Here is a 26,374-nt window from a genome sequence, read left to right on the forward strand (position 1 = left end):
TTCAATGACGGCCTGGGAACAGAGGGTCAACTGCCTGTTCAGGGGCAGAACAACAGATGTGGGTAGTGCTTACAAATCATCTCTGAAAGTAGCAGAGATCTCACTCTAGAACATTGATATGCCTGTAGAGTATATTATGTTCTTGTTCAACAATATATTGAAACATTTGTCAAATAAAAAAAAAAAATCAATATTCATGTTTATATTTTTTAGTATTCATAAGCGGGTAAAGCTTTACATGACACCAATTCTATTTTGTAACAACAGTTTTAAAGCAAAATTTCACAAATATTAAAACATGAATAAATTATTTCTCAATTATGCTTTTAAAAGATTCTCTTGTAATCTCAAATGCAAGGGGCTGAAGGCTCATTGGTTGGAACTCAAATTGCTAGGAGGCTGGCCCACGTGGGGGGAAATGTAGGGAAAATGGCGCAGTACAGCTTGTAGGGGCTGTCTTGTTAGACTTCTTTACAGCTTTGGACATTATTGATCTACTGCTGGAAAAACGTATGTGTTCTGGCTTTACAGCCCCGGCTATAATGTGGATAAAGAGTTACTTGTCGAACAGAACACAGAGGGTGTTCTTTAACGGAAGCCTCTCCAATGTAATCCAGGTAGAAGCAGGAATTTCACCAGGGTAGCAGTTTAGGCCCGTTGATTTTTGTTCCATCTTTACTAACGACATGCCACTGACTTTGAGTAAAGCCAGTGTGTCTATGTATGCGGATGACTCAACCCTATACACGTCAGCTACTACAGTGACTGAAATGACTGCAACACTCAACAAAGAGCTGCAGTTAGTTTCGGGAATGGGTAGCAAGGAATAAGTTAATATTTCCAAAACTAAAAGCATTGTATTTGGGACAAATCATTCACTAAACCCTAAACCTCAACTACATCTCGTAAATGAATAATGTGGAAATTGAGCAAGTTGAGGTGACTAAACTGCTTGGAGTAACCCTGGATTGTAAACTGTCATGGTCAAAACATATTGATACAACAGTAGATAAGATGGGGAGAAGTCTGTCCAAAGCAATGCTCTGCCTTCTTAACAACACTGTCAACAAGGTTTTGTCTCACCTGGACTACTGTCCAGTCGTGTGGTCAGGTGCCTCAAAGAGGGACTTGGGAAATAACAATTGGCTCAGAACAGGGCAGCACAGCTGGCCCTTAAAGGTACACAGAGAGCTATCATTAATAATATGCATGTCAATCTCTCATGACTCAAAGTGGAAGAGAGATTGACTTCCTCATTACTTGTTTTTGTCAGAGGCGTTGACAAGCTGAAGGTACCGAGCTGTCTGTTTGATCTACTGGCACACAGCTCGGACACCCATACATACCCCCACAAGACATGCCAGCAGAGGTCTCTTCACAGTCCCCAAGTCCAGAACAGACTATGGGAGGCACACAGTACTACATAGATGGCCATGACTACATGGAACTCTATTCCACAGTCCTACATAGAGCCATGACTACATGGAACTCTATTCCACAGTCCTACATAGACATAGAGCCATGACTACATGGAACTCTATTCCACAGTACTACATAGAGCCATGACTACATGGAACTCTATTCCACAGTACTACATAGAGCCATGACTACATGGAACTCTATTCCACAGTCCTACATAGAGCCATGACTACATGGAACTCTATTCCACAGTACTACATAGAGCCATGACTATATGGAACTCTATTCCACAGTACTACATAGAGCCATGACTACATGGAACTCTATTCCACAGTACTACATAGAGCCATGACTACATGGAACTCTATTCCACAGTACTACATAGAGCCATGACCACATGGAACTCTATTCCACAGTACTACATAGAGCCATGACTACATGGATTCCACTCTATTCCACAGTACTACATAGAGCCATGACTACATGGAACTCTATTCCACAGTACTACATAGAGCCATGACTACATGGAACTCTATTCCACATCAGGTAACTGATGTCCTACAGCAGTACATGGAAATCATTTAGAAAACAGATAAATATACACCTTATGGAACAGCATAGAGCCATGGGACATGTGAAGCAGTAGAATCATTTAGAAAACACACCTTATGGAACACACTGTGAACACACACACACAGGCACGCACACACACACACACACACACACTCACACACACACACACACTGGGGTACAGACACATGCAGACACACACACATGATAACATACACACTATACACACACGTACACATGGATTTGTCTCTGTAGATATGTGGTAGTGGACTATGGACACACACACAGGCACAGACACATGCACACACACCCACACACATGATAAAACACACATATACACACACGTACACATGGATTTGTCTCTGTAGATATGTGGTAGTGGACTATGGACACACACACACATGGATTTGTTGTGAATTCAGTATGTTGTGAATTCTATTGTAATGGTTTTTAAATGGTAGAACTGCCTTAATTCTGCTGGACCCAAGGAAGAGTAATGGGGATCCATAATAAATACAAATATAGCTAAAAGAAGCAGTCGTTTTCACCTATGTATTTTGTGGCTAATTGAGGGAAGATGAATTCTGCTCATAGATGATGCCTGCATGAACTACACGTTGACACATCCAGCCCAAAGTGGCAGGTTTAAAAACAATATAGTCCTTCTTAGTTGGCAAATGACCTGAACATGTCTTTAAGATGCAAATATCAAATATATGTCAACAATCCTTCCTTCAAAGGACCATTCTACATTACGTGAAAACCACCCAAATCGTGTTTTTTTTGGGGGGGGATCACCCATATGGGCCCCCGGTGAAAAATAGTGCACTATAAATGACCTGTTGAGTGTCAAAGGGATTGGATTGGGAAGCTGGGTTTATGGCAGAAGAGATGAGGTTACACAGTGTACTGTACTTAACTCAGAGGGATTGAATTCTGTTCGTCCGAACCTTCATGTTGTCTGGTAATTGTCTCCTCCCAGGCCTCTGACCTATCTGGGCCTGAAGATCTTCTCTCGGTTCGGGGTGTGTGAGTTCCTGAGCTGTCCCGAGGCCACTCTCCGCTCCTGGCTGCAGGGGATCGAGGCTAACTACCACTCCACCAACTCCTACCACAACTCCTCGCATGCTGCCGATGTCCTGCACGCTACCGCATACTTCCTCTGCAAGGAGAGGGTCAAGGTAAGATGGCCGTCCAAGATGGCCGCCACTGGGTCAGACAGTTTTGTCTCGTTTGTTTTTGTCTTGTTTTGACTTGTTTGTTTTTGTCTTGTTTGTTTGGTCTTGTTTGTTTTGTCTTGTTTTGACTTGTTTGTTTTTGTCTTGTTTGTTTGGTCTTGTTTGTTTTGTCTTGTTTTGACTTGTTTGTTTTTGTCTACTTTGGTTTGTTTGTATGTTTGTGTTTGCCCCTCATTTATACAGGTAAATCTGTATGACCTGTTCAGAGACAGCAGAAGTAAAACATTTGTAACACCCATTGAAATGAAATAAGCACACAGCAATGAGTCAATCCTGGGCTGACATTCCTCAATCACAAGCATGGCTTACTCCAAATCCTAATTAGAGTTGCACGATGCCGGTAGCTTCCCCAAAATGTCCAAGTTTTCCAAACATTCCAGTTAGAACATTCCTGGAATCAACCCAATGGGCAAAAACTGCTTGAATAAATGGTGATTCCACCTCATTTCAATAACAAAAATGTAATGTGATGATATTGAATTAACGTTGCAAACTGTTTGGATTTACAAAAGGTCATCAACATAAGGGTTTTTCATTTTATTTCATTTTTTTTAACCCAATTTGCAACCTAAATCCATTGACATTGTGACATTTTTTGTTGATTTCACTTTGATTTCACATAAATTGACAACTCACCCAAATGTAAATCCAAACTAGACGTTGACCTGCTGTCTGTGCCCAGTGGCAGTCACAATCCTAACGCCTTTGATTCCTTTACTCTCTAACATGGAACTACATGTCACTCAAGTCATCTAGACTAATCATGTTAGGAGTGTGTGTGTGTCTGGACCTGTGTGTGTGTGTAGTGCACTGGGCCTTTACTAGTTCTGTATTAGAGGACCGATATAGACGTCTTCAACGCAGACCCCCCCCAAAAAAAAAAATGCTAAAAGATTTGCAGCACCCATACCCCCAAACTACTTCCCGTGGCTATGTGCGTGCATACCTGGCGGTGTGTTTGTGTCCGTGTGTGTGCGTGGATACCTGGCGGTGTGTTTGCCGGTGGGGATATCCTTGTCTCATCGCGCACCAGCGACTCCTGTGGGGGGCCGAGCGCAGTGCGCGCTGACCAAGGTAGCCAGGTGCACGGTGTTTCCTCCGACACATTGGTGCGGCTGGGTTGGATGTGAAAGCCCCTAAAACAACATGACACAACACAGATACATGTTTAAGAAAGCCCCTAAAACAACATGACACAACACAAATACATGTTTAAGAAAGCCCCTAAAACAACATGACACAACACAAATACATGATTAATTAAGAAAGCCCTTAAAACAACATGACACAACACAAATAGATTATTAAGAAAGCCCCTAAGACAACATGACACAACACAAATACATGATTAAGAAAGCCCCTAAAACAACATGACACAAAAGAAATAGTAAGATCCCGTACCTAGCAACACCAAGGTCGTGGGTTCAGTTAGTAAGATCCCGTCACTAGCAACACCAAGATGGTGGGTTCAGTTAGTAAGATCACGTCACTAGCAACACCAAGGTCGTGGGTTCAGTTAGTAAGATCACGTCACTAGCAACACCAAGGTCGTGGGTTCAGTTAGTAAGATCCCGTCACTAGCAACACCAAGATGGTGGGTTCAGTTAGTAAGATCACGTCACTAGCAACACCAAGGTCGTGGGTTCAGTTAGTAAGATCACGTCACTAGCAACACCAAGGTCGTGGGTTCAGTTAGTAAGATCCCGTCCCTAGCAACACCAAGGTCGTGGGTTCAGTTAGTAAGATCCCGTCCCTAGCAACACCAAGGTCGTGGGTTCAGTTAGTAAGATCACGTCACTAGCAACACCAAGGTCGTGGGTTCAGTTAGTAAGATCACGTCACTAGCAACACCAAGGTCGTGGGTTCAGTTCCTGCAGGGTTCACCTACTAAAAATGACAATGGTAAGGGTAATTTGGTGGTATAAATAGTATGAACATAATCGAGCCGTTAGATCATTGGGCCTGTAACCAAACGGTCGCTAGCTGGAATCCCCCTGTCGCTAACTGCTCCATTAATATTAAATGTGAAGAAAACACTCCTCTTCTTTCCCGAACAGCAAAGTCTGGAGCAGATTGATGAGGTGGCGGCTTTGATAGCAGCCACGGTACACGACGTGGATCACCCGGGACGCACCAACAGCTTCCTGTGTAACGCAGGAAGTGAGCTGGCCATCTTGTACAACGACACGGCCGTGCTAGAGAGCCACCACGCTGCCCTTGCCTTCCAGATCACCACACGGGACGACAAGTGTAACATCTTCAAGAACATGGAGAGGTACGGCTGTCTGTGGGTTTTCTGGGAGGCTGTTTGGTCTGTCTGTCTGTCTGTCTGTCTGTCTGTCTGTCTGTCTGTCTGTCTGTCTGTCTGTCTGTCTGTCTGTCTCTCTGTCTGTCTGTCTGTCCGTGTGTGTGAGAGAGACAGTGAGGCAGGGCAGTCGTGTGATTTGAGTCCCAGAGCAGTGTGTCTCATGCCATGCTCTCCCTCGGATGGGGGAAGGTACACAATCACTCCATTCATTCCTCTCCTCTGTCACTACAGTCAGGAGGCTAGAACTGTCCAGAGGGGCTTTCAGCACATTTATTTACCAATGCTTTTTTTGTGTGAACGTGTCTCTCTCTGTGTTCTTCTCCCTACCCCCCCCCCTTTCCTCTCTCCTCCACTGCTTCTCTCTTCTCTCTCTCTCTCTCTCTCTCTGTCTCTGTCTCTCTCTCTCTCTCTCTCTCTCTCTCTGTCTCTGTCTCTGTCTCTCTCTCTCTCTCTCTCTCTCTGTCTCTGTCTCTGTCTCTCTCTCTCTCTCTCTCTCTCTCTCTCTGTACTTCTCTCTTTCTCTCTCTCTTTCTTCTCCCCCCTCTCCTCCCTCCCGATGTCTCTCTCTCTCGCTCTCTCTTCTTCTTCTCTCTCTCTCTCTCTCTCTCTCTCCTCCCCCTCTCCTCCCTCCCAATGTCTCTCTCTCTCGCTCTCTCTCTCTCTTTCTCCTCCCCCTCTCCTCCCTCCCAATGTCTCTCTCTCTCTCTCTTCTCTCTCTCTCTCTCTCTCTCTCTTTCTCCTCCCCCTCTCTCTCTCTCCTCTCCTCCCTCTCCTCCCTCTCTCTCTGTTCTTCTCTCTTTCTCCTCCCCCTCCCCCCTCTCCTCCCTCTCGCTGTTTCTTCTCTCTTTCTCTCTCTTTCTCCTCCCCCCCTCTCTCTCTCTCTCTCTCTCTCTCTCTTTCTCCTCCCCCTCTCTCTCTCTCTCCTCTCCTCCCTCTCTCTCTGTTCTTCTCTCTTTCTCCTCCCCCCTCCCCCCTCTCCTCCTTCTCGCTGTCTCTCTCTCTCTCTGTAGGAATGAGTACCGTACCCTGCGTCAGGCCATCATAGACATGGTGCTCGCCACAGAGATGACAAAACACTTTGAGCACGTCAACAAGTTCGTCAACAGCATCAACAAGCCGCTGGCCGCGCTGGAGGAGGACGGGGTGAGATGAAGGACAGAACAAGAAAAGAGAAAAGAGGGGATGAAAAAGAACACTAAAGTCCAGGTTAGATAGGCTCTGTGGTTAAACATGTTGGCAGCAGGAACCCGTTCATGGCTTAGATCAGAGTATTACAGCCAATACAGTAGGTGTAGCTGTGTCCAGTCATGGAACAATCTAGAAAATACAAATCGGTCTGTTTTTAGATATCATTCTGCATCACGCTTAACTCTAAAAACAGCCAACAGTTAGCTAACAGCATGCAGAAGAGTTGAAGGGAGTCATTGTCTAGCCTGTGTGGCCTAACGTAGCCTTATAACGTAGCCTAGCCTAGCCTTCCAGTGGAGCCTTCCGGGCTAAAAGTTAGCCAACTGTGATGCAGGTTGAAGGGAGTTAGTGTAGCCTGCTGTCCTAGCTTCCTAATGTAGCCTTCCATGCACTTTAGCCTGCTAGCATAGCCTAGCCTCCTAGTGTAGCCTGCTTGCATATCATAGGCTAGCGTAGCCTCCTGGCCTAGCTTCCTAATGTAGCCGTCCATGCACTTTAGCCTGCTAGCATAGCATAGCCTAGCCTCCTAGTGTAGCCTGCTAGCATATCATAGGCTAGTGTAGCCTCCTGGCCTAGCCTCGTATTTTCGCCTGCTAGCGTAGCCTAGCCTAGAGTAGCCACCTGGCCACAGACAGATTAGCATGGAGAGAGAATCTTACGGTCTGGTTCCATCTTTCTCACGATGGTGTGGAATGCACAGCCATTCTACTCTATCACACAGGCCCTTTAAGGAATATCATAGGAGGTCATTCTGCAGTCTAACTAGTTAGCAATCAAACTATAACTCTGACTAACACAGTTAGCAATCAAAACTAACACAGTTAGCAATCAAACTATAACTCTGACTAACACAGTTAGCAATCAAACTATAACTCTGACTAACACAGTTAGCAATCAAACTATAACTCTGACTAACACAGTTAGCAATCAAACTATAAACTCAGTTAGCAATCAAACTATAACTCTGACTAACACAGTTAGCAATCAAACTACAGTACCAATCAAAAGTTTGGACACACCTACTCATTCAAGGGTTTTTTCAAATAGCCCTTACACAGCCTGGAGGTGTGTTGGGTCATTGCCCTGTTGAAAAACAAATGATAGTCCCACTAAGAGCAGACCAGTTGTGATGGCGTATCCCTGCAGAATGCGGTGGTAGCCATGCTGGTTAAGTGTGCCTTGAATTCTAAATGAATTACAGACAGTGTCACCAGCAAAGAACCATCACACCTCCTCCTCCTCCGTGCTTCACAGTGGGAACCACACATGCGGAGATCTTCCGTTCACCTACTCTGTGTCTCACAAATATAATAACGGTTGGAACCAAAAATATAAAATCAGTCTCCTCTGAACAGTTGATTTTGAGATGTGTCTGTTACTTGAACTATGTGAAGCATTTATTTGGTCTGCATTCTGAGGTGCAGGTAACTCTAATAAATGTATCCTCTGCAGCAGAGGTAACTCTGGGTCTTCCTTTCCTGTGGCGGTCCTCACGAGAGACAGGTAACTCTAATAAATGTATCCTCTGCAGCAGAGGTAACTCTGGGGTCTTCCTTTCCTGTGGCGGTCCTCACGAGAGACAGGTAACTCTAATAAATGTATCCTCTGCAGCAGAGGTAACTCTGGGGTCTTCCTTTCCTGTGGCGGTCCTCACGAGAGACAGGTAACTCTAATAAATGTATCCTCTGCAGCAGAGGTAACTCTGGGGTCTTCCTTTCCTGTGGCGGTCCTCACGAGAGACAGGTAACTCTAATAAATGTATCCTCTGCAGCAGAGGTAACTCTGGGGTCTTCCTTTCCTGTGGCGGTCCTCACGAGAGACAGGTAACTCTAATAAATGTATCCTCTGCAGCAGAGGTAACTCTGGGGTCTTCCTTTCCTGTGGCGGTCCTCACGAGAGACAGGTAACTCTAATAAATGTATCCTCTGCAGCAGAGGTAACTCTGGGGTCTTCCTTTCCTGTGGCGGTCCTCACGAGAGACAGGTAACTCTAATAAATGTATCCACTGCAGCAGAGGTAACTCTAGGGTCTTCCTTTCCTGTGGCGGTCCTCACGAGAGACAGGTAACTCTAATAAATGTATCCTCTGCAGCAGAGGTAACTCTGGGGTCTTCCTTTCCTGTGGCGGTCCTCACGAGAGACAGGTAACTCTAATAAATGTATCCTCTGCAGCAGAGGTAACTCTGGGTCTTCCTTTCCTGTGGCGGTCCTCACGAGAGACAGGTAACTCTAATAAATGTATCCTCTGCAGCAGAGGTAACTCTAGGGTCTTCCTTTCCTGTGGTGGTCCTCATGAGAGACAGGTAACTCTAATAAATGTATCCTCTGCAGCAGAGGTAACTCTGGGGTCTTCCTTTCCTGTGGCGGTCCTCACGAGAGACAGGTAACTCTAATAAATGTATCCTCTGCAGCAGAGGTAACTCTGGGGTCTTCCTTTCCTGTGGCGGTCCTCACGAGAGACAGGTAACTCTAATAAATGTATCCTCTGCAGCAGAGGTAACTCTAGGGTCTTCCTTTCCTGTGGCGGTCCTCACGAGAGACAGGTAACTCTAATAAATGTATCCTCTGCAGCAGAGGTAACTCTGGGGTCTTCCTTTCCTGTGGCGGTCCTCACGAGAGACAGGTAACTCTAATAAATGTATCCTCTGCAGCAGAGGTAACTCTGGGTCTTCCTTTCCTGTGGCGGTCCTCACGAGAGACAGGTAACTCTAATAAATGTATCCTCTGCAGCAGAGGTAACTCTGGGGTCTTCCTTTCCTGTGGCGGTCCTCACGAGAGACAGGTAACTCTAATAAATGTATCCTCTGCAGCAGAGGTAACTCACACACGTCTTCCTTTCCTGTGGCGGTCCTCACGAGAGACAGGTAACTCTAATAAATGTATCCTCTGCAGCAGAGGTAACTCTAGGGTCTTCCTTTCCTGTGGCGGTCCTCACGAGAGACAGGTAACTCTAATAAATGTATCCTCTGCAGCAGAGGTAACTCTGGGGTCTTCCTTTCCTGTGGCGGTCCTCACGAGAGACAGGTAACTCTAATAAATGTATCCTCTGCAGCAGAGGTAACTCTAGGGTCTTCCTTTCCTGTGGCGGTCCTCACGAGAGACAGGTAACTCTAATAAATGTATCCTCTGCAGCAGAGGTAACTCTAGGGTCTTCCTTTCCTGTGGCGGTCCTCACGAGAGCCAGGTAACTCTAATAAATGTATCCTCTGCAGCAGAGGTAACTCTGGGGTCTTCCTTTCCTGTGGCGGTCCTCACGAGAGACAGGTAACTCTAATAAATGTATTCTCTGCAGCAGAGGTAACTCTAGGGTCTTCCTTTCCTGTGGCGGTCCTCACGAGAGACAGGTAACTCTAATAAATGTATCCTCTGCAGCAGAGGTAACTCTGGGGTCTTCCTTTCCTGTGGCGGTCCTCACGAGAGACAGGTAACTCTAATAAATGTATCCTCTGCAGCAGAGGTAACTCTGGGGTCTTCCTTTCCTGTGGCGGTCCTCACGAGAGACAGGTAACTCTAATAAATGTATTCTCTGCAGCAGAGGTAACTCTGGGGTCTTCCTTTCCTGTGGCGGTCCTCACGAGAGACAGGTAACTCTAATAAATGTATCCTCTGCAGCAGAGGTAACTCTGGGGTCTTCCTTTCCTGTGGCGGTCCTCACGAGAGACAGTTAACTCTAATAAATGTATCCTCTGCAGCAGAGGTAACTCTGGGGTCTTCCTTTCCTGTGGCGGTCCTCACGAGAGACAGGTAACTCTAATAAATGTATTCTCTGCAGCAGAGGTAACTCTGGGGTCTTCCTTTCCTGTGGCGGTCCTCACGAGAGACAGGTAACTCTAATAAATGTATTCTCTGCAGCAGAGGTAACTCTGGGTCTTCCTTTCCTGTGGCGGTCCTCACGAGAGCCAGTTTCATCATAGTGCTTGATGGTTTTTGCGACTGCACTTGAAGAAACGTTCAAAGTTCTTGACATTTTTCCGGATTGACTGACCTTCATGTCTTAAAGTAATGATGGACTGTTGTTTCTCTTTGCTTATTTGAGCTGTTCTTGCCATAAATGGACTTGGTCTTTTACCAAATAAGGCCATCTTCATTTACATTCTGTGTACCGCCCCCAACTTGTCTCAACACAACTGATTGGCTCAGACGCATTCATAAGTAAAGAAATTTCACAAATAAACTTCAACAAGGGACACCTGTTAATAAAGTCAGGGCGGTCCAGGGAGTCCAGGGTGGTCATGGTCCAGCGTCCAGGGTGGTCAGGGTCCAGCGTCCAGGGTGATCAGGGTCCAGGGCAGTCAGGGTCCAGGGTCCAGGGTGGTCATGGTCCAGGGGGTCAGGTTCCAGGGGGTCAGGGTCCAGGGTGGTCAGGGTCCAGGGTGGTCAGGGTCCAGGGTGGTCAGGGTCCAGGGGGTCAGGGTCCAGGGTGGTCATGGTCCAGGGGGGGTCCAGGGTCAGGGTCAGGGTCCAGGGTGGTCAGGGTCAGGGTCAGGGGTCAGGGTGGTCAGGGTCCAGGGTCCAGGGGGTCAGGGTCCAGGGTGGTCAGGGTCCAGGGGGTCAGGGTCCAGGGTGGTCATGGTCCAGGGGGTCAGGTTCCAGGGGGTCAGGGTCCAGGGTCCAGGGTGGTCAGGGTCCAGGGTGGTCAGGGTCCAGGGGGTCATGGTCCAGGGTCAGGGTCCAGGGTCCAGGGGTCAGGGTCCAGGATGGTCAGGGTCCAGGGTGGTCAGGGTCCAGGGGGTCAGGGTCCAGGGGGTCAGGGTCCAGGGGGTCAGGGTCCAGGGTGGTCAGGGTCCAGGGGGTCAGGGTCCAGGGCAGTCAGGGTCCAGGGGGTCAGGGTCCAGGGCAGTCAGGGTCCAGGGGGTCAGGGTCCAGGGTCCAGGGCAGTCAGGGTCCAGGGGGTCAGGGTCCAGGGTGGTCATGGTCCAGGGCAGTCATGGTCATGGTCCAGGGGGTCATGGTCCAGGGTCCAGGGGGTCATGGTCCAGGGTCCAGGGCAGTCATGGTCCAGGGCAGTCATGGTCCAGGGCAGTCAGGGTCCAGGGCGGTCAGGGTCCAGGACAGTCATGGTCCAGGGCAGTCAGGGTCCAGGGCAGTCATGGTCCAGGGCAATCAGGGTCCAGGGGGTCATGGTCCAGGGTCCAGGGCGGTCATGGTCCAGGGCGGTCACTCTGTCTAACACAGTTAGCAATCAAACTAACTGTCTAACACAGTTAGCAATCAAACTAAAACTAACACAGTTAGCAATCAAACTCAAATTAACACAGCTAGCAATCAAACTAAAATGAACACAGCTAGCAATCCAACTAAAACTAACACAGTTAGCAATCAAACTAAAATGAGCACAGCTAGCAATCAAACTAAAACTAACACAGTAGGCAATCAAACTCAAATTAACACAGTTAGCAATCAAACTAACCCTGCCTAACACAGCAATCAAACTAACTCTGTCTAACACAGCAATCAAACTAACCCTGTCTAACACAGTTAGCAATCAAACTAAAATCATGTGTGTGCTCTAGTGCTGACGGTGTGTGTGTGTGTGTGTGTGTGCGTGTGTCCGTGTGTGTGTCCCCTCTCCTTAGGGAATCGTCGACGAGGAGTCTGTCAAAGGCATCCTAACGTCCCCAGACAACCGGATCCTTGTCAAGCGCATGCTGATCAAGTGTGCCGACATCTCCAATCCGTGCCGACCGCTGGAGCTGTGCATAGAATGGGCCGGGCGCATCTCAGAGGAATACTTTGCACAGGTACAGGACAGTGGTGAGAGGAGGGAGACGTGACGCTGCGGTGTGGAACACGAATAGATACAGTAGAACAGAGGACCTTGGGGGATTCAGCAGTTAGCTGACGTGGAATGTGAAACACACAGCATACTGGAGCAGCATTCATTGATTGTTTTGATTAGATGTACTGTACCAGTCAGGAAGTATTGGTACACACTCAGTAAAGACACCGTGTGTGTGTGTGTGTGTGTGTGTGTGTGTGTGTGTGTGTGTGTGTGTGTGTGTGTGTGTGTGTGTGTGTGTGTGTGTGTGTGTGTGTGTGTGTGTGTGTGTGTGTGTGTGTGTGTGTGTGTGTGTGTGTGTGTGTGTGAGTGTGTGTGTGTGTGTGTGTGTGTGTGTGTGTGTGTGTGTGTGTGTGTGTCTGAGTGTGTGTGTGTGTGTGTGTGTGTGTGTGTGTGTGTGTGTGTGTGTGCGTGCGTGTGTGTGTGTGTGTGTGTGCGTGCGTGTGTGTGTGTGCGTGTGCGTGCGTGCGTGTGTGCGTGCGTGCGTGCGTGCGTGTGTGTGCGTGCGTGCGTGCGTGCGTGTGTGCGTGTGTGTGCGTGTGTGCGCGTGCGTGCGTGTGTGTGTGTGTGTGCGTGCGCGTGCGTGCGTGCGTGCGTGCGTGCGTGCGTGCGCGTGTGTGTGTGTGTGTGTGTGTGTGTGTGTGTGTGTGTGTGTGTGTGTGTGTGTGTGTGTGTGTGCGTGCGTGCGTGCGTGCGTGCGTGCGTGCGTGCGTGGTGTGTGTGTGTGTGTGTGTGCGTGGTGTGTGTGTGTGTGTGTGCGTGTGTGTGTGTGTGTGTGTGTGTGTGTGTGTGTGTGTGTGTGCGTGCGTGCGTGCGTGCGTGCGTGCGTGCGTGTGTGTGTGTTTCAGACTGACGAGGAGAAGAGACAGAGTCTACCGGTGGTCATGCCTGTGTTTGACAGGAACACCTGCAGTATCCCCAAGTCCCAGATCTCCTTCATAGACTACTTCATCACGGACATGTTCGACGCCTGGGATGGTAAGGACTTACGTTAGCTACCTGATCTAAGGCTTCAGCTCAGCGGGCTAACAGTGTTTCGATGCTTGGGATGGTAATAACTGTTAACCCTATCTGCTCCATATAACAGAGGACTTGTTAGATCCCTGAATCTAATGTCTAAGCTTCAGCTCAGCAGCTCCCTGAATCTAATGTCTAAGCTTCAGCTCAGCAGCTCCCTGAATCTAATGCCTAAGCTTCAGCTCAGCAGCCCTGAATCTAATGCCTAAGCTTCAGCTCAGCAGCTCCCTGAATCTAATGTCTAAGCTTCAGCTCAGCAGCTCCCTGAATCTAATGCCTAAGCTTCAGCTCAGCAGCTCCCTGAATCTAATGCCTAAGCTTCAGCTCAGCAGCTCCCTGAATCTAATGCCTAAGCTTCAGCTCAGCAGCTCCCTGAATCTAATGCCTAAGCTTCAGCTCAGCAGCTCCCTGAATCTAATGTCTAAGCTTCAGCTCAGCAGCTCCCTGAATCTAATGTCTAAGCTTCAGCTCAGCAGCTCCCTGAATCTAATGTCTAAGCTTCAGCTCAGCAGCTCCCTGAATCTAATGTCTAAGCTTCAGCTCAGCAGCTCCCTCAATCTAATGCCTAAGCTTCAGCTCAGCAGCTCCCTGAATCTAATGCCTAAGCTTCAGCTCAGCAGCTCCCTGAATCTAATGCCTAAGCTTCAGCTCAGCAGCTCCCTGAATCTAATGCCTAAGCTTCAGCTCAGCAGCTAACACAGTCAGTGTTTTGGGGGCAAAGACGCTCGCATCACGAGCAACCTTCCCTGAGACCTTAAGGCTGGCTAGACTAATGTACCAATCTAAATGTGTTTTATCTGACATGGGGAAGTGACTGTCAGTGACTGACATGACAAGAGGAAAACTGCTGATGCAAACCCACATTAAGAAGTGTCACCAAGTGTATTCTTCTGTTGTAATTCTCAACAGTAAGTTGAGACCCCGACTTGAGTTCCAAAAAATAATGTACAAAAACTATAATGTTTTTGTAATTTGGTCCACGGGCCTAAAGAACCGTCAGCCGACAGTTTTCCATCTATTGTCTAAACAGTACAGCTACGTAGTCTGTAGTACAGCTACGTAGTCTATAGTACAGCTACGTAGTCTATAGTACAGCTACGTAGTCTAAAGTACAACTACATAGTCTATGGTACAGCTACGTAGTCTATAGTACAGCTACGTAGTCTATAGTACAGCTACGTAGTCTATGGTACAGCTACGTAGTCTATAGTACAGCTACGTAGTCTATGGTACAACTACGTAGTCTATAGTACAGCCAAGTAGTCTATAGTACAGCTACGTAGTCTATGTTACAGATACGTAGTCTATAGTACAGCTACGTAGTCTATGGTACAGCTACGTAGTCTATAGTACAGCTACGTAGTCTATAGTACAGCTACGTAGTCTATAGTACAGCCACGTAGTCTATAGTACAGCCACGTAGTCTATAGTACAGCTACGTAGTCTACAGTACAGCTACGTAGTCTACGGTACAGCTACGTAGTCTACGGTACAGCTACGTAGTCTAAAGTACAGCTACGCAGTCTATAGTACAGCTATGTAGTCTATAGTACAGCTACGAAGTCTATAGTACAGCTACGTAGTCTATAGTACAGCTACGTAGTCTATGGTACAGCTACATAGTCTATGGCACAGCTACGTAGTCTATAGCACAGCTACGTAGTCTATAGTACAGCTACGTAGTCTATAGGTGGTCCTGTGTGGCTCAGTCGGTAGAGCATGGCGCTTGCAACGCCAAGCGTCGTGGGTTCGATTCCCGCTGGGACCACCCATATGTAAAAGTAGTGGCCCCAGCCGACTTGTAAGTCGCTTTGGACAAAAGCGTCTGCTAAATGGGATATATTATTATTATATTTATAGTACAGCTACGTAGTCTGTAGCACAGCTACGTAGTCTATGGTACAGCTACGTAGTCTATGGTACAGCTACATTGTCTATAGTACAGCTACGTAGTCTATAGTACAGCTACGTAGTCTATGGTACAGCTATGTAGTCTATAGTACAGCTACGTAGTCTACGGTACAGCGACGTAGTCTACGGTACAGCTACGTAGTCTACGGTACAGCTACGTTGTCTATGGTACAGATACGTAGTCTATAGTACAGCTGCGTAGTCTATAGCACAGCTACGTAGTCTATGGTACAGCTACGTAGTCTATAGTACAGCTACGTAGTCTATAGTACAGCTACATAGTCTATGGTACAGCTACGTAGTCTATGGTACAGCTACGTATTCTATAGTACAGCTACGTAGTCTATAGTGCAGCTACGTAGTCTATAGTACAGCTACATAGTCTATGGTACAGCTATGTAGTCTATGGTACAGCTACGTAGTCTATGGTACAGCTACGTAGTCTATAGTACAGCTACATAGTCTATAGTACAGCTACGTAGTCTATAGTACAGCCACGTAGTCTATAGTACAGCCACGTAGTCTATAGTACAGCTACGTAGTCTATAGTACAGCTACGTAGTCTACGGTACAGCTACGTAGTCTACAGTACAGCTACGTAGTCTATAGTACAGCTAGTCTACGGTACAGCTACGTAGTCTACAGTACAGCTACGTAGTCTATAGTACAGCTACGTAGTCTACAGTACAGCTACGTAGTCTATAGTACAGCCACGTATTTTATAGTACAGCCACGTATTCTACAGTACAACTACGTAGTCTACAGTACAGCTACGTAGTCTATAGTACAGCTACGTAGTCTACAATACAGCTACGTAGTCTATAGTACAGCTACATAGTCTATAGTACAGCTATGTAGTCTACAATACATAGTACAACTATGTAGTCTACCGTACAGCTACATAGTCTACAGTATAGCTCCATAGTCTACAGTATAACTACATAGTCTACAGTAGAGCTACATAGTCTAGAGTATAACTACATAGTCTCCTGTTTAGTCCACAACAGGCCCACACATCTGTTGGCCTATAGACTGTCAGGATCTTTCTGGATCATTATTTAATGCTGAATAACTGTACTCTTAAATCCGTTCTTTGCTGGATACCGTCATGTGCTACCGTGTCTGCTTTGACCGTTGACATATTGGTCATTTATCAGACTACTATTCTCCAGAGAGACTGAGTCAGTACATCTGTACGGCACAACCTCGTTTTAATCCGTCCTAAATCAATCGTTCAATGATCTGTTGTCCCCAGCGTTCGCAGACCTTCCCAACCTCATGCAGCACCTGGACAACAACTTCAAGTATTGGAAAGGCCTGGACGAGCGGAAGCTGCACAGCCTGCGTCCCCCCCCAGAGTAGGAGCACCCCGACTGGGGTCGACGCCAGGCCCCGGGCCCCTCCTTGGTTCCCGTCCGTCCAGGGGCGACCAAGCCTTCGCTCTTCTGCTTCTGTTACACGCCATCAAGCGTCCACATGTCCGTCCAACAGAGACAACACACACTGACGGACGGACAGACGTGCTGCAGCAACACCAGGCTCTTGCTTCGTACATAAACCTCGCTAGCTGAGGATGGATGAGGGACAGACACATGGCGCCTCAGAGTCCCTATAAACTACCAGTGCCTGGTGGGCGTGTCTGTATGCTCCTACTGCTGCCAGGGAGGCTGTGTGAGGGACTGTTCTTCTCCCAGCCAACCTGGTGATGGATGTACCATCCCCTTCAGTACTCACACACGAGTTCCCCCTCTCTCTGTCTCTCTCTCTCTCTCTCTCTCTCTCTCTCTCTCTCTCTCTCTCTCTCTCTCTCTCTCTCTCTCTCTCTCTCTCTCTCTCTCTCTGTCTCTCTCTCTCTCTCTCTCTCTCTCTCTCTCTGTCTCTCTCTCTCTCTCTCTGTCTCTGTCTCTCTCTCTCTCTGTCTCTCTCTCTCTCTCTCTGTCTCTCTCTCTCTCTCTGTCTCTGTCTCTCTCTGTCTCTCTCTCTCTCTCTCTCTGTCTCTCTCTGTCTCTCTCTCTCTCTCTCTCTGTCTCTCTGTCAGTCAGAGGCCGGCTGATGTTACTGCTCACACACGGGTTCCCTCTCTCTCTCTCTCTCTCTCTCTCTCTGTCTCTCTGTCTGTCTCTCTCTCTCTCTGTCTCTCTCTCTCTCTCTCTCTCTCTCTCTCTCTCTCTCTCTCTCTCTCTCTCTCTCTCTCTCTCTCTCTCTGTCTCTCTCTCTCTCTCTCTCTCTCTCTCTCTCTCTCTCTCTCTCTCTCTGTCAGTCAGGGCCGGCTGATGTTACTGCACACACACGGGTTCCCCCTGCCTCTCTCTCTCTCTCTCTGTCTCTCTCTCTCTCTCTCTCTCTCTGTCAGTCAGAGGCCGGCTGATGTTACTGTCTCTCTGCAGACTGACTGCACTGTTGGTTAGAGCTACGGAGAAACACACAAACAAACTGAACAAGGAGATGTCAGGTGGTTTCAAGTCTCAGGCACCTCCAATGAAACACTGTCTGGAGGATCAGCTGATGGGACAGGTTCACATTACACAGTTTTTCCTCCTAAATGGCACCCTATTCCCTATATAGTGCACTACTTTTAGGATAAAAGAGTCTATGGGGCTCTGGCCATAAGAAGTGCACTTTATATAGAGAATAGGGTTCCATTTGGAATGGCCAACAATGTCAAATCCACGTCAGACCGTACTACCCAGTGTGTGGTGGGCATTCCGACCGGATAAATCCCTATATCGCCCCCCAGTGGCCACCGGGTTGAACTACACTCCACCTCCACCAGCTGCCACCATCACCTTTTACTATGTCTTCTAGCTGTACTTCCTTTGTTTCTTTGTCCTTCAGAAGCACCTCGTCCACTGGAGGACCTGTAGCGACGGGATGGGACACGAGGCCGTCCTAAACACACTAAAATTGTGTTCCATATACCACCCTATTTCCTTTATAGTGCACTCCTGTTGACCAGAACAAATCATCAAATCAAATCAAATGTATTTATATAGCCCTTCGTACATCAGCTGATATCTCAAAGTGCTGTACAGAAACCCAGCCTAAAACCCCAAACAGCAAGCAATGCAGGTGTAGAAGCACGGTGGCTAGGAAAAACTCCCTAGAAAGGCCAAAACCTAGAGAGGAACCAGGCTATGTGGGGTGGCCAGTCCTCTTCTGGCTGTGCCAAGAGTAGTGCACTATTGCCGTATCGGCCCTGGTCAAATATAGTGCACTATAAAGGGAATAGGGTGCCATTTTGGGACGCATCCAGAGACATACGTTTGTGCGGGGTGGGGGTGTGGTCACGGGTGTTCAGTGGGTGGAGCTAATTAACTGTCCTCAGGCCATTGGTGAAAGACACAAACATTCAGACATCTTGGTCATAGCTCGGTCATTATTACAGACAATTTGGTCTTTTTATTTTGTTTTAAATGTTCCATATTTTCTTTATAAAACAAAACAAAAAAATGAGTAACATCAATTAATGAATTATCTGATGATGACGATGATGAAGAAATTAGAACAAAAATAAGAAAAGATGAAAGAAAGACAAGCCAAAGCTGAATAACATAATATTATATAACTCTCTGAGTCTTGTCGATGATGAGGAGGATTATTATCCATAAGAAAACATTAACGTTATAAACATTTTATTTTATTTTAGACAGTATCAGTTTGAATGGACATCTTTGTATTGCACTGTAAAACAACAGTTGAATTGTCTATAATGTCTCAGTGATTTAGTCCATGGATGGGAATCGGGACATTTAACTTGTTGGAATAAGCTGTTGTTGTTGTTGTCTTATCACCTTTGCGAGTTTGTGTCACATTTCAGTTGAATACATTCAGTTGGACAAGTGACGAGGTATCCCCGTTTCCATCGGCAACCCAACCTGTCTGTGGATTCAACAAACGCTGTTGACCGACAAAAGGAACTCACGGCATCCCGCTACAGCAGAAATCAGAGAACAAGAAAAACTATGTTTTGGACTGGAAAGATTTTTCTCACAGAAATGTTTGTATCAGGTTTATCCTACTGAAACAGACTGCCTTATTTTATACTATATTTCTACAGTACATCGTAGAGCTACAGTACATCGTCCCAGCTACAGTACATCGTCCCAGCTACAGTACATCGTCCCAGCTACAGTACATCGTCCCAGCTACAGTACATCGTCCCAGCTACAGTACATCGTAGAGCTACAGTACATCGTCCCAGCTACAGTACATCGTAGAGCTACAGTGCATCGTAGAGCTACAGTACATCGTCGCAGCTACAGTACATCGTCCCAGCTACAGTACATCGTCGCAGCTACAATACATCGTCCCAGCTACAGTACATCGTCCCAGCTACAGTACATCGTCCCAGCTACAGTACATCGTAGAGCTACAATACATCGTCCCAGCTACAGTACATCGTCCCAGCTACAGTACATCGTCCCAGCTACAGTACATCGTCCCAGCTACAGTACATCGTCCCAGCTACAGTACATCGTCCCAGCTACAGTACATCGTCCCAGCTACAGTACATCGTCCCAGCTACAGTACATCGCCCCAGAGCTACAGTACATCGTCCCAGCTACAGTACATCGTCCCAGCTACAGTACATCGTCCCAGCTACAGTACATCGTCCCAGCTACAGTACATCGTCCCAGCTACAGTACATCATCCCAGCTACAGTACATCATCCCAGCTACAGTACATCGTCCCAGCTACAGTACATCATCCCAGCTACAGTACATCGTCCCAGCTACAGTACATCGTCCCAGCTACAGTACATCGTCCCAGCTACAGTACATCGTCCCAGCTACAGTACATTGTAGAGCTACAGTACATCGTCCCAGCTACAGTACATCGTCCCAGCTACAGTACATCGTCCCAGCTACAGTACATCGTCCCAGCTACAGTACATTGTAGAGCTATAGTACATCGTCCCAGCTACAGTACATCGTTCCAGCTACAGTACATCGTCCCAGCTACAGTACATCGTCCCAGCTACAGTACATCGTCCCAGCTACAGTACATCGTCCCAGCTACAGTACATTGTCCCAGCTACAGTACATTGTAGAGCTACAGTACATCGTCCCAGCTACAGTACATCGTCCCAGCTACAGTACATCGTCCCAGCTACAGTACATCGTCCCAGCTACAGTACATTGTAGAGCTATAGTACATCGTCCCAGCTACAGTACATCGTTCCAGCTACAGTACATCGTTCCAGCTACAGTACATCGTCCCAGCTACAGTACATCGTCCCAGCTACAGTACATTGTAGAGCTATAGTACATCGTCCCAGCTACAGTACATCGTCCCAGCTACAGTACATCGTTCCAGCTATAGTACATCGTCCCAGCTACAGTACATCGTCCCAGCTACAGTACATCGTCCCAGCTACAGTACATCCCAATGGATAAGGACATATGGACGTTTTTTAATAACACAGTCAGAAAACAAATGTATGTTCAAGTAAATGTCAATATTTTTATAGACTCTGAATTTTACACTGGAGTGACAGGAATAACAGAACAACTTATTAACTATCTGGGTTCACCTGCTGTGAAATGTTTTATTGGGTTGGTAGAGAAACATTTCAGTCCTGTAAACAAGAGAAACTCTGTGTCTGTGTCCTAAATTGCACTCTATTCCCTATATGGTGCATCTCTGGGAGTAGGCTGCCCGCCCTGGTCTAAAGTAGTGCAACTGTGTCCTAAATTGCACTCTATTCCCTATATGGTGCATCTCTGGGAGTAGGCTGCCCGCCCTGGTCTAAAGTAGTGCACTATATAGGGAATAGGGTGCCAGCCCTGCTCTAAAGTAGTGCACTATGTAGGGAATAGGGTGCCAGCCCTGGTCTAAAGTAGTGCACTATATAGGGAATAGGGTGCCAGCCTGCTCTAAAGTAGTGCACTATGTAGGGAATAGGGTGCCAGCCCTGCTCTAAAGTAGTGCACTATGTAGGGAATAGGGTGCCAGCCCTGGTCTAAAGTAGTGCACTATATAGGGAATAGGGTGCCAGCCCTGCTCTAAAGTAGTGCACTATGTAGGGAATAGGGTGCCAGCCCTGGTCTAAAGTAGTGCACTATATAGGGAATAGGGTGCCAGCCCTGCTCTAAAGTAGTGCACTATGTAGGGAATAGGGTGCCAGCCCTGCTCTAAAGTAGTGCACTATGTAGGGAATAGGGTGCCAGCCCTGGTCTAAAGTAGTGCACTATATAGGGAATAGGGTGCCAGCCCTGCTCTAAAGTAGTGCACTATGTAGGGAATAGGGTGCCAGCCCTGGTCTAAAGTAGTGCACTATATAGGGAATAGGGTGTAATTTGGTACGCACACTATATGATTATAATGATTAATTAAGGATGTGGATCACAGAATTGTCTATCACTGTCTTTCCCCCCTCTGTCTCCTAGAAACCAGCTTGCTTTGACTTGATGTTGACCAACGTCCTCCCATTATTGGCCATTTGTTCAAGGTCCTTTGTAACATGCAGACAAGGGGTCACTTTACCCAGGGTGCTCTCTGCCCAAGGGTGCTTTCAGATGAGGATACTAATATATGTTAAACAATGTTGCTTATTCAGATGATGTCCTATTTAAACCGTATATATATATATAAAATACCATAACACATAAAGCGAACGTGGGTTGTTGATGATGTGTTTTATTATTAGTGATCGATGAGTAACTCGATAACTGTTTCAGGTTGAATTAAACACTCAATCAGGGAATGAGTTTGTTCTTTCTGGTTCGCTACTACATCTGGTCTGAAGGCACCGAGGGGAGAAAAAAAAATGAAACAAATTAGAAATGATTCAATGGAGAATAAAATAATAACAATGACTTCTGTTGCACCATGTTTTCAGTAACGAGACAATTTACTGGTCAGCACTCACAATCTCTCTCTCCTCCTCTATCTCTGGTCAGCACTCACAATCTCTCTCTGTCTATCTCTGTCTAGCTCTCTCTCTGTCTCTCTCGCAATCTGGCTCCCCCTCTAGCTCTAGCTCTCCCTTTCTCTCCATCTATCTCTCTCTCTCTCTCTCTCTCTCTCTCCATCTATCTCTGTCTCTCTCTCTCTTCCCTCTATCTCTCTATCTACTGCTGGACTCTATCTCTCTATCTCTCTCTCTGTCTCTCTGTCTACTACTGGAGTATACAGTACACAGTGTGTCAGTTTCTATAGTTGATATCATTTATATTGTGTCATGTATGTCTACTCTACTGTATGCTAACTCTCACTACCAACCCAACCCAGTTCTCTCTTCTGAGTTTAGTCCAGCCTTTCAGCCTGGCCTCATAGACTAGACGTAACATAGTTAACACAAATGAGTATGACATGTTATAATTGGTTACATAAGACAGAAGGTTACTTAAGACAAAAGGAAGGAAATTGGTCTGGGAGGATGGGGTGGTGTATAACGAGAACGTCTAGTAACATCACCGGTTCCGTGTTCTAATCAAATCACGGACAACTTGAGCATTTCAGCTAATTAGCAACTTTACAACTACTTACTACTTGTCAGCTACTTAGCATGTTAGCTAACCCTTCCGCTAACCATAAACGCTAATTCTAGCAGTCCAAACTAATGCACAGTACACTGTGGCCTGAGCCAGATAATCACTTTGTTTTCTATTCTCTATTTAATGACTACTCCTTCAGAGGTGAATCCTGTAACTCCCACTGAAGCCACGTTTTAACATAGTCACCCGTAGACGTCAATGAGTAAGGATTCATCACAACCCTTCAGGGTATTCACCACGTCCTCATTTCAAATCAAAACACCCAATGATCAGCAACAGGAGAGGTCTTGACAAGAGGCTCAGCCCTGAGAGAGAAAAGAGGAACTGCAGAATGATGGTAGAAAAGAAAAACAAGATATCTGACATTTCAAATAGACACTGTTCTGTACAAATCAAATAAGAAGCCTGTAAAACCAGCTGGGCCTATTCCCCTTTTTTAGGCCTCCAGATACTTGATAAGTTCAGTAAACATACCACCAGCCTCAACCTTATATATCCTTCTACAAGATACTTGATATGATATATACACCGAACAAAAATATAAACGCAACATGTAAAAGTGTCCCATGTTACATGAGCTGAAATAAAAGATCACTGAAATGTTCCATACGCACAAAAAAGCGTATTTCTCTCAAATGTTGTCCACAAATTTGTTTACATCCCTGTTAGTGAGCATTTCTCCTTTGCCAAGATAATCCATAAACCTGACAGATGTGACATATCAAGAAGATGATTAAACAGCATGATCATTACACAGGTGCACCTTGTGCTGGGGGACAATAAAAGGCCACTCTAAAATGTGCAGTTTTGTCACACAACACAATGCCATAGATATCTCAAGTTTTGAGGGAGCGTGCAATTGGCATTCTGACTGCAGGAATGTCCACCAGAGCTGTTGCCAGATAATTAAATGTTAATTTCTCAACCACAAGTCGTTTCAGATCATTTGGCAGTACGTCCAACCGGCCTTACAGCCACAGACCACGTGTAACCATGCCAACCCAGGACCTCCACATCCGTCTTCTTCACCTGCGGGGTCGTCTGAGACCAGCCACCTTTGCCAGCTGATGAAACTGTGGGTTTGCACAACCAAAGATTTTCTGCACAAACTGTCAGAAACCGTCTCAGGGAAGCTCATCTTGTGTGCTCGTCGTCCTCACCAGGGTCTTGACCTGACTGCAGTTCAGCATCGTAACCGACTTCAGTGGGTAAATGCTCACCTTTTATGGCCACTGGCATGCTGGAGAAGTGTGCTCTTCTCTGGATGAATCCTGGTTTCAACTGTACCGGGCAGATGACAGAGATTGTGTATGACACAGAGATACCGTGACGAGATCCTGAAACCCATTGTCGTGCCATTCTTCTGCCGCCATCACCTCATGTTTCAGCATGATAATGCATGACTCCATTCACAAGGAACTGTACACAATTCCTGGAAAATGAAAATGACCTGCGTTCTTCCATGGCCTGCATACTCACCAGACATGTCAGCCATTGAGCATGTTTGGGATGCTCTGGATTGACGTGTACGACAGTGTTCCAGTTCCCGCCAATATTCAGCAACTTCGCACAGGCAGGCAGGCCAGGCGCATGCATGCTGACAAGGTCGCCAGTTGTACGGTGTTTCCTCCGAAACATTGCTGCAGCTGGCTTCCGGGTTAAACGGGCATTGTGCCAGGAAGCAGTGTGGCTTGGCAGGGTTGTGTTTCGGAGGACTCATAGCGCTTGACCTTCACCTCTCCCGAGTCCATACTGGAGTTGCAGCGATGGGAGAAGACTGTAACTAACAATTGGATATCACAAAATTGGGGAGAAAAAGGGATAAAAAGTACAAATATATATATAGAGAGGACTGGGACAACAGCCTGATCAACTCTATGCGAATGAGATGGGTCGTACTGTATGAGGCAAATGGTGGTCACACCAGATACTGACTGGTTTCCTAATCCACGCCCCCTACCTTATCTGTGACCAACAGATGCTATTTGTATTCCCAGTCATGTGAAATCCATAAATCAAATCAAATGTTATTTGTCACATACACATGGTTAGCAGATGTTAATGCGAGTGTAGCGAAATGCTTGTGCTTCCAGTTCCGACAATGCAGTAATAACCAACAAGTAATCTAACTAACAATTCCAAAACTAATTTCTTATACACAGTGTAAGGGGATAAAGAATATGTACATAAAGATATGAATGAGTGATGGTGCAGAGCAGCATAGGCAAGATACAGTAGATGGTATCGAGTACAGTATATACATATGAGATGAGTATGTAAACAAAGTAGCATAGTTAAAGTGGCTAGTGATACATGTATTACATAAGGATGCAGTAGATGATACAGTACAGTATATACGTATACATATGAGATGAATAATGTAGGGTATAGATTAGGGCCTAATGAATGTAATTAAATTGACTGATTTCCATGTAGCGCTTACATTTCTGTTCAGTGTACTATGCTAATGCCAGCCTCAACCTCATGTATCCTTATCCAGATACTTTATATTTATTTTCGTTTTACCTTTATTTAACGAGGCAAGTCAGTTAACAACCAATTCTTATTTACAATGACGGCCTGCGCTGGGCAAATTGTTGCGCCGCCCTACGTGACTCCCAATCACGGCCGGCTGTGATTCAGCCTGGAATCGAACCAGGGTGTCTGTGGTGTCCCATAGGATTTGTCTAGAGTAACGAAACGTGTCCTACAATGGACCTCCATTGGGAAGCAGTATGTTTACAATGCAAATACAGGGCCTATAGAAAGTCAACAACCCCTTGGATTTCTTTCAAAAAATGTATATGTTTTACAAAGTGGGATTCAAAAATAATAATTGTCAACGATCTACACAAAATACTCTGTAATGTCAAAGTGGAAGAAAAATTCTAAAAAATAATTGAAGATGAACAAACTTAAAACACTAATATAACTTGATTAGATAAATATTCACCTCCTGAGTCAATGCATGTTAGAAACACCTCTGGCAGTGATTACAGCTGTGAGTCTTCTTGGGTAAGTCTCATAAGAGCTTTGCACACCTGTATTGTGCAATATTTGCCCATTATTCTTTCAAAATTCTTCAAACTTTGTCAAGGTGTTAGGGATCATGGCTAGAGAGGAATTTTCCAAACTTGCCCAAATATTTCAAGCATATTTAATTCAAAACTGTAACTTGGCCACTCAAGAACATTCTGTATTCTTGATAAGCAACTTGTATTGTAGGTAATTGGCCTGCTGAAAGGTGAAATCCTCTCCCAGTATCAAGTGTAACGCAGACTAAAGCAGGTTTTCCTCTGGGATTTTGCCTGTGTTTAGCTCCGTCCCGTTTCTTTTCGTCCTGAAAAACTCCCCAGTCTTTTCCGATGTAAAGCATACCCATAACATGATGCAGCCACCACCATGCTTGAGAATAAAAAGGCAGTTACTCAGTCATGTATTGCGTT

At 46.2% G+C, this 26,374-nt stretch overlaps 1 pseudogene; it reads left to right on the plus strand.

Moving 5' to 3' along the window:
• Nucleotides 1-17,737, plus strand: part of LOC135555014 (high affinity cAMP-specific and IBMX-insensitive 3',5'-cyclic phosphodiesterase 8A-like) — a 164,622-nt pseudogene extending 146,885 nt beyond the window's left edge.
• Nucleotides 17,738-26,374: the final 8,637 nt, after the last annotated feature.

The sequence above is a fragment of the Oncorhynchus masou genome, chromosome 2, assembly GCF_036934945.1.
Source record: "Oncorhynchus masou masou isolate Uvic2021 chromosome 2, UVic_Omas_1.1, whole genome shotgun sequence".
Lineage (NCBI taxonomy): Eukaryota > Metazoa > Chordata > Actinopteri > Salmoniformes > Salmonidae > Oncorhynchus > Oncorhynchus masou.